We start from the raw sequence: 9,511 nt of genomic DNA, 5'->3' as shown, positions 1-9,511 counted from the left end.
TTGATTATCAATCTATTATCTATGTGTTGTTTATGATCTTGCATGCTCTCCGTTATTAGTAGAGGCTCTGGCCAAGTTTTTACTCTTAACTCCAAGAGGGAGTATTTATGCTCGATAGTGGGTTCATGTCTCCGTGAATCTGGGGGAGTGACAGAAACCTCTAAGGTTATGGATGTACTGTTGCCACTAGGGATAAAACATTGATGCTATGTCCGAGGATGTAGTTATTGATTACATTACGCACCATACTTAATGCAATTGTCTGTTGTTTTCAACTTAATACTGGAAGGGGTTCGGATGATAACCTGAAGGTGGACTTTTTAGGCATAGATGCATGCTGGATAGCGGTCTATGTACTTTGTCGTAATGCCCAATTAAATCTCACAATACTCATCATATCATGTATGTGCATGGTCATGCCCTCTCTATTTGTCAATTGCCCAACTGTAATTTGTTCACCCAACATGCTATTTATCTTATGGGAGAGACATCACTAGTGAACTGTGGACCCCGGTCCATTCTTTACATCTGAAATACAATCTACTGCAATTGTTCTACTGTTTTCTGCAAACAATCATCATCCACACTATACATCTAATCCTTTGTTACAGCAAGCCGGTGAGATTGACAACCTCACTGTTTCGTTGGGACAAAGTACTTGGTTTGTGTTGTGCAGGTTCCACGTTGGCGCCGGAATCCCTGGTGTTGCGCCGCACTACATCTCGCCGCCATCAACCTTCAACGTGCTTCTTGACTCCTACTGGTTCGATAAACCTTGGTTTCTAACTGAGGGAAACTTACTGCTGTACGCATCACACCTTCCACTTGGGGTTCCCAACGGTCACGTGATGTACGCGTGTCAAGCTAAATTTCTGGCGCCGTTGCCGGGGAACTGAAGAAAGAAGATTTCTAACTCCCACGTCAACTACGCGCCAGCAAGTAAACTTCTGTCGCCGTTGCCGGGGAGATCAAGATATGCTGCAAGGGGAGTCTCCACATCCCAATCTCTTTACTTTGTTTTTGTCTTGCTTTATTTTATTTATTACTTTGTTTGCTGCACTAAAACAAAATACAAAAAAATTAGTTGCTAGTTTTACTTTATTTGCTATCTTGTTTGCACTCTATCTCAAAAACACAAAAAAATTAGTTACTTATATTTGCTTTACTTATTTCAACATGTTTCCTTTTAATTTTACCGTAAAAGACATGCCGGTAGGACGTGGGTCTATAATTGGAAGAAATAATATAGAAGAATTTTTCAATCATGTTAGTACCGTTGAAGATTTTGAAGATAGACACTTGGTAGAACTTGCTCCAACTTATTAAATTGCTGCTGCTGCTTTAGTTCGTATGTTGGAAACTAAATTTGTTAATCTCAATCCTATAATCCAACACATGTTTCTTACACTCGGTGATATGGAAGAAGGGGAAAAGAAAGATTTTGTTTTAGAAACCCTTCTTAGAGAATTTGGTGGTATAGCAAGAGAGGCTAGAAGGGTCTTTATTAAATATAAGATGCTTGGTTCTTATACCAATTTTGTTAGTATCCTTGAAAAGATGGATATGGATAGAATTAAGTATACTAATAATATTAATAATGGTGGGGAGATTAAAGCACCAATACCATGTAAGCTCCTAGCAATGCATGAGGCACTAGAAAATAACTATGCTTGGCTTGTTCCTGAAAATTTGTTTGATGAGAGTAGCAAGCCCAAGACTAATGAAAAGGGAGCCGCTAAAACTTATGTATCCAATATACTATGCATGGTTGAGAAAACTCCACACCCCGCTGTAGATGCACCATCCTTCGATAATACTTGATACACACTTTCTGCGCCTAGCTGAAAGGCGTTAAAGAAAAGCGCTTATGGGGGACAAACCATGTTTTTACTACAGTACCTTTGTTTTTATTTTGTGTCTTGGAAGTTGTTTACTACTGTAGCAACCTCTCCTTTTCTTAGTTTTGTGCTTTGTTGTGCCAAGTAAAGTCGTTGATAGTAAGGTTCATACTAGATTTGGATTACTGCGCAGAAACAGATTTCTTTTCTGTCACGAATCTGGGAAAAATTCTATGTAGGTAACTCATAAAATTATGCCAATTTACGTGAGTGATCCTCAGATATGTACGCAACTTTCATTCAATTTGAGCATTTTCATTTGAGCAAGTCTGGTGCCTCAATAAAATTCGTCTTTACGAACTGTTCTGTTTTGACAGATTCTGCCTTTTATTTCGCATTGCCTGTTTTGATATGCTTGATGGATTTTTCGATTCCATTAACTTTCAGTAGCTTTGTGCAATGTCCAGAAGTGTTAAGAATGATTATGTCACCTCTGAACATGTATATTTTGATTGTGCACTAACCCTCTAATGAGTTGTTTTGAGTTTGGTGTGGAGGAAGTTTTCAAGGATCAAGAGAGGGAGATGATACAACATGATCAAGGAGAGTGAAAGCTCTAAGCTTGGGGATGCCCCGGTGGTTCTCCCCTGCATATATTAAGAAGACTCAAGCGTCTAAGCTTGGGGATGCCCAAGGCATCCCCTTCTTCATCGACAACATTATCAGGTTCCTCCCCTGAAACTATATTTTTACTCCGTCACATCTTATGTGCTTTGCTTGGAGCGTCGGTTTGTTTTTGTTTTTTTTTGTTTGAATAAAATGGATCCTAGCATTCATTGTGTGGGAGAGAGACACGCTCCGCTGTTGCATATGGACAAATATGTCCTTAGGCTTTACTCATAATATCCATGGCGAAAGTTTCTTCTTCGTTAAATTGTTGTATGGTTGGAAACGGGAAATGTTGCATGTGGTAGTGTATAATAAAATACTTGTAGAACATTGAGCTTTGATAACTTGATTCTTTGCAAATGTTTTGAGGTATTTAGATGGTAAGGCTTGCTGGATAAATAAGTTAAAATTAGTAGTGGATTGTTGTCTTTAAGCTTGTGCCGTACTACAAATTCTATTTAAATAGTTGAAGGCGTAGTTGGACTTGATAGCTTTCCATGTCTGAGAGTTCATCGAAATAACTAAGTTGTGCTGAAGGTCGAGGGAGCTAGCGGGGTACTTGTGCCACCGTGAACGGCCCTCCTTGGAGTAAATTTTAATCATGCTCTTAATGATGAACCTGCTAGTTGTTTGCAATAAGCTTGTGAGTTCTTTTTGACTAATGTTAAGCTACGGTTTTTGGCACTTCCACCATCCAAATTTGCTAGCCTCTTCGGTACTGTGCATTGCCTTTTGCTCACATTGAGAATTGTGCATACTTCACCGGTACATCCAAACCCGTGGGAGAACTTTCTCTTGTTCTCCTACACATAAGCCCATACATCTCCTCAAAATAGCCACCATACCTACCTACCATAGCATTTCCATAGCTGTTCCGAGATATATTGCCATGCAACATCCATTTTTACATTACATGCCATGTTGTCATTTATTATTTATATATTGCTTTGCATGATCATATACAGCTGATGTGTGGTTTACCCATGTTACGCTAGATTATTGCACATCCTGCTACACTGGCAGAGGCATACAGTTTCATACATCATGTTTCATTTATTATGAGTTATTTGTACCAAAAAGTGTGTTGTCATAATTAGGATGTTGCCCCTAAAAATGAAAAGAGCCGTGGAGACCATCAAAAAGAAAAGAAAAAAAGAAGAAAGAAAAAAAAATGAAAGAAAGAAAAAAAGAAAAAAAAGAAAAAAGGAAAAAAAAGAATAAAGAAAAAGGGGGCAGCATTACTATCTTTTATCCACACTTGTGCTCATGTTTTAGCACCCGCATTATTCATAGTCATCATTTGTGCTCATGTTTAGCACCTACATTCATATGAGAGAGTTTTCATGTTTTACTAGTATAACTATGTGGGGAATTTACACTATAGAACTTGGGTTGTATATTCCAATGATGAGCCTCCTCAAAAGTGCTCTAGGTCTTCATGAGCAACCAAGTTGGATGCACCCCCACTAGTTCCATTGGAGAGCTTTCATACACATATAGCTCTATGTGCATCCGTTGCATGGCAATCACTACTCCTTGCATAGCTTCGATCATAAGGCTTCCTCTTGTCTAATGGTCATTTACAGCTTTGCAAGCCTTTCTTCCATTTGGCCTTCCAAACCCCCATTAACGTTCTTTATGCCATAACATCCTGGTGCTAATACCAAATGCTTGCGCTCACCGGTTGAGTAGACTTCGAAACAGTTGATTCATGACGTTCATGTTTATGTTTACTTGACTGAATCCTTCTTATGTTGTGAAAATTTACTTGATGCTTGGAATGAAGGATAGAACTTCTATGCTGAATACTTAATACATCTTTAATGAACTTTGTACGGTTGCATGTCTTTAAAGCAATAGTTCATGAAAACTTCTAGCTTGTCTAACTCTTGCATTATCATCTCTTATATCAATATAGATACTTGCTTTGAATGATTTGATCTCAGCTCATATGCTTTACAATAGTATGATCAAGGTTATGATGGCATGTCACTCCAGAAATTATCTTTGTTATCGTTTACCTGCTCGGGACGAGCTGAAACTAAGCTTGGGGATGCTGATACGTCTCCGACGTATCGATAATTTCTTATGTTCCATGCCACATTATTGATGATATCTACATGTTTTATGCATACTTTATGTCATATTTATGCATTTTCTGGAACTAACCTATTAACAAGATGCCGAAGAGCCGCTTGTCGTTTTCATGCTGTTTTTGGTTTCAGAAATCCTAGTAAGGAAATATTCTCGGAATTGGACGAAATCAACGCCCAGGGGCCTATTTTCACACGAAGCTTCCAGAAGACCGAAGAGTCAACGAAGTGGGGCCACGAGGTGGCCAGGAGGTAGGGCGGCGCGGCCCAGCCCTTGGCCGCGCCGGCCTGTCTCCTGGGCCCCTCGTGTGGCCCCCTGACCTGCCCTTCCGCCTACAAATAGCCTTCGTCGCGAAACCCCCAGTACCGAGAGCCACGATACGGAAAACCTTCCAGAGACGCCGCCGCCGCCAATCCCATCTACTGGTAATCAGGAGAACGCCTCCGGCACCCTGCCGGAGAGGGGATTCATCTCCCGGAGGACTCTACACCACCATGGTCGCCTCCGGAGTGATGAGTGAGTAGTTCACCCCTGGACTATGGGTCCATAGCAGTAGCTAGATGGTTGTCTTCTCCTCATTATGCTTCATTGTCGGATCTTGTGAGCTGCCGAACATGATCAAGATCATCTATCTGTAATGCTATATGTTGTGTTTGTTGGGATCCGATGGATAGAGAATACTATGCTATGTTGATTATCAATCTATTATCTATGTGTTGTTTATGATCTTGCATGCTCTCCGTTATTAGTAGAGGCTCTGGCCAAGTTTTTACTCTTAACTCCAAGAGGGAGTATTTATGCTCGATAGTGGGTTCATGTCTCCGTGAATGCTGGGAGTGACAGAAACCTCTAAGGTTATGGATGTACTGTTGCCACTAGGGATAAAACATTGATGCTATGTCCGAGGATGTAGTTATTGATTACATTACGCACCATACTTAATGCAATTGTCTGTTGTTTTCAACTTAATACTAGAAGGGGTTCGGATGATAACCTGAAGGTGGACTTTTTAGGCATAGATGCATGCTGGATAGCGGTCTATGTACTTTGTCGTAATGCCCAATTAAATCTCACAATACTCATCATATCATGTATGTGCATGGTCATGCCCTCTCTATTTGTCAATTGCCCAACTGTAATTTGTTCACCCAACATGCTATTTATCTTATGGGAGAGACATCACTAGTGAACTGTGGACCCCGGTCCATTCTTTACATCTGAAATACAATCTACTGCAATTGTTCTACTGTTTTCTGCAAACAATCATCATCCACACTATACATCTAATCCTTTGTTACAGCAAGCCGGTGAGATTGACAACCTCACTATTTCGTTGGGGCAAAGTACTTGGTTTGTGTTGTGCAGGTTCCACGTTGGCGCCGGAATCCCTGGTGTTGCGCCGCACTACATCTCGCCGTCATCAACCTTCAACGTGCTTCTTGACTCCTACTGGTTCGATAAACCTTGGTTTCTAACTGAGGGAAACTTACTGCTGTACGCATCACACCTTCCACTTGGGGTTCCCAACGGTCGCGTGCTGTACGCGTGTCAAGCTAAATTTCTGGCGCCGTTGCCGGGGAACTGAAGAAAGAAGATTTCTAACTCCCACGTCAACTACGCGCCAGCAGTAGCCTGATGGAGAAGGAATATGTTGCCCCGCGGGGCGACACGAGTAGAATGCTGATGCCGCAACCATCATCACAAGCCGATCCATCGAAAAACATGGCCCATGCACGCACAAACAGTGCTGCTATATCAGTGTTGATTCGTTCAGCAATAAGATCGGCCAACACCTGTCCCTTGACTGCTTTCGCAGGCTGATACTGGAGATCAAATTCCGATAATGCAAACATCCACTTACCAAGTCGGCCTTTCAACACAGGAGCCGACAACATATGTTTGATGACATCTGATTTGCATATGATGACAATTTCCGCTGAAAGCAAGATGTGACGAAGCTTGGTGCAGGTAAAAAATAGGCAGAGGCACAACTTCTCGATCTCAGGGTACCTAGTCTCTGCATCCAACATCCTTCTGCTGATGTAGAAAACGACTCTCTCCAGACCATCATAAACTTGCACCACCACTGAGGCGATGGAAGTGCTAGCCACTGACAAGTAAATATAGAATGGTCTGTCTTGCTGGGGCGGAACCAACATAGGTGGCTTCGTTAGATACTCTTTAATCTCGTCAAACGCTCGATGTTGCTCTGCCCCCAGCGAAACTCCTCATCAGATTTAATTTTTACCAATCCCATGAACGGCTCGATTCGTCCTGACAGATTGGAGATGAACCTTCTGACGAAGTTGATTTTGCCGATGAGACACTGGAGTTCCTTCTTCGTGGTAGGTGGCTTCATTGTTCGAACTGCCTCCTGACTTTTCAGGCCGATCTCAATTTCGTGTTCATGAACCAAGAAACCCAAGAATTGACCGGCCGTTACACCAAAAGCACACTTCTTTGGATTCATTCTTAGCCCGAATTTTCTAGTTCGGTCCAGGATGCGTCGCAAATCCTCCAAGTGTCCTTCTACTGAGATCGACTTGACTACCACCTCATCAATGTAAATCTCCACCAACTTGCCGATCAGATCATGAAAGATGTAATTCATGGCTCTTTGGTATGTTGCGCCGACATTTTTCAGTCCAAATGTCATGACTACATATTCAAACAAACCCACCGAACCTGGTACTCTGAATGCAGTCTTGTGTATATCTTCTGGAGCCATAAAAATCTGGTTGTAACCGGCATTGCCATCCATGAAACTTAAAACCTTATGACCAGCAGCTACATTGATCAATGTCTCCGCTACCGGCATTGGATACTCATCTTTTGGAGTGGCTCTATTGAGATCCCGAAAATCTATGGCGACGCGCCATCGGCCGTCCTTTTTCTGTACAGGTACGATACTATAAATCCACTCAGCATACCTGCATGGCCTGATGAACCCGGCGTTCAACATTTTCTCGATCTCTTTCTTGACTTCTTCTAAAATTTCGGCCTTCATCTGTCGTGCTCACTGCTGGAACGGCCGAAATCCTTTCTTAAGGGGGAGCCGATGCTCAATGATGCTCCTGTCTAACCTGGGCATCTCTGTGTAATCCCAGGCAAAGCAATCTGGGTATTCTTTCAATAGAGCTATCATCAGGCCCCTCAGATGCGGATCTAACTTTTTGCTGATAAATGTTGGTCGTGGCTTATCCCCAGGACCAATGTCAATCCCTTCTAGCTCATCAGCCGATGTAAATCCATATCCTAGCTTTCCGTCGCCTGCTAGATCGATGCTGAACATAGGCAAAACGTATGGCGAGGATAATTTTGGCCGATTGCTGGAATCGTCCCCCTTTTCGATTGCATTGCTCAATGAAGGTTTACAACTTATTTGTGCTCTACTACGGGAGGGAGTCTCCCTACTATAACTACGTGACATGCTTGAGGTGAGATCATTGCTTTTTATTTTTTGGGGCCGATCGCAGGGATCGGCCTTGCCACGTGCGTCCATTGACTTTGCTCTTGCTACTCTGTCAGGCCGGTGGATAAGACCAGCCTCACCCCGTTTTTTGTAGCTTCGATGCGCTCACAGCCATCCAAACTGACTCCAGAGATTGGCTCTTGGTCTTCTGCGTCCCAAATATTCATGCCAGCTATTGAGATCTCGATCGAGTCATCTGCATGAACGACCTCCACTTCATCTCCATCCCACTGTATCAGGCATTGGTGCATTGTGGATGGAATGCAGCAGTTGGCGTGAATCCAATCCCTCCCTAGCAGGACAGCGTAGGTGCTTTTGCTGTCGACGATGAAGAATGATGTAGGGATGGTTTTTCGGCCCACGGTTAGATCCACGTTCAGAACGCCTTGCGTTTCTGATGCTTGGCCGTTGAAGTCGCTTAGTGTGACGTTGGTTTTGATCAGATCTGCGTTAGAGCGTCCCAAACGCCGTAGCATGGAGTATGGCATTATATTGACTACCGCTCCCGTGTCAACCAACATCTTGCTGACAGGCTGCCCGTTGATATAACCTCTTAGGTACAGGGCCTTCAAATGTTTGTAGCTCTTCTCTCGTGGCTTTTCAAAGATAACTAGCCATGGGCCGCAGTCAAACTGTGCTACCGGCACTTCTTCGGTTCTTGGAGCACAAAACTCTGACGGAAGTATGAACACCATATTTGTGCCAGCCGATGCCTTCGCATCAGCTTTTATTTGTTTGGGGCGCCATTCTTTCTTCTGTGGACGAGTCTCCACCTCCAAAGTTTGCTGAATTTTCACGGCCAGATCGGGCCGCGCTTTCCTGAACGTGTGCAGGTATTGTGCCTCGGCTTCCTCCAAGCTACGTAGCCGCTGAACCCTACGCTTTTGGGAGTGACTAAGTCCATCAGGGCACCACCTTGGCCGGTGGTATCTATCTTCTTCCTCATCTTCTGACTCCTCGAAATCTTCCTCTCGAGATGACTCAGCTCGTCTGTTCTGAGATGGGAGAGGCCCTAGACGTTTGAACACTGAAACCTCACCTGCGTCCTCCTTCTGCTGTCTACATTCCGGGCAGTTGTCGATTGTAGGCAATCGGCTCATAACTGAATCCTAGCAGTGCTTAAATAAAGGGCAATCCCAGTGTTTGTCCATATCTTCCTGCTCCCTTGACTTCCCCTTAGCGCGGCGCTCATATCCGTTGTCGTCTCTATCATACCGACGATATTTTCCGTTGTCTACATCAGACCGACGATATCTTTCGTCATCTATGTCGTACCGCCGGCGTCGGTCGTACTGACGCTCATATTTGTTAAGGAGATGCGCGGAGAGCGGTCGTTGATACCGCACGTTTCTCACTTGCTCCTCGGTGATGTACCGTCTGTCATCATATCGGGGCCGGTCGCGTGGGCCGACCTCCTCCTTTTCCTTGCCACGGGAGT

The sequence above is a fragment of the Lolium perenne genome, chromosome 3 (assembly GCF_019359855.2).
Source record: "Lolium perenne isolate Kyuss_39 chromosome 3, Kyuss_2.0, whole genome shotgun sequence".
Taxonomy (NCBI): domain Eukaryota; kingdom Viridiplantae; phylum Streptophyta; class Magnoliopsida; order Poales; family Poaceae; genus Lolium; species Lolium perenne.
The sequence above is the reverse complement of the archived record's forward strand: the minus strand, read 5'-3'. Positions refer to the sequence as shown.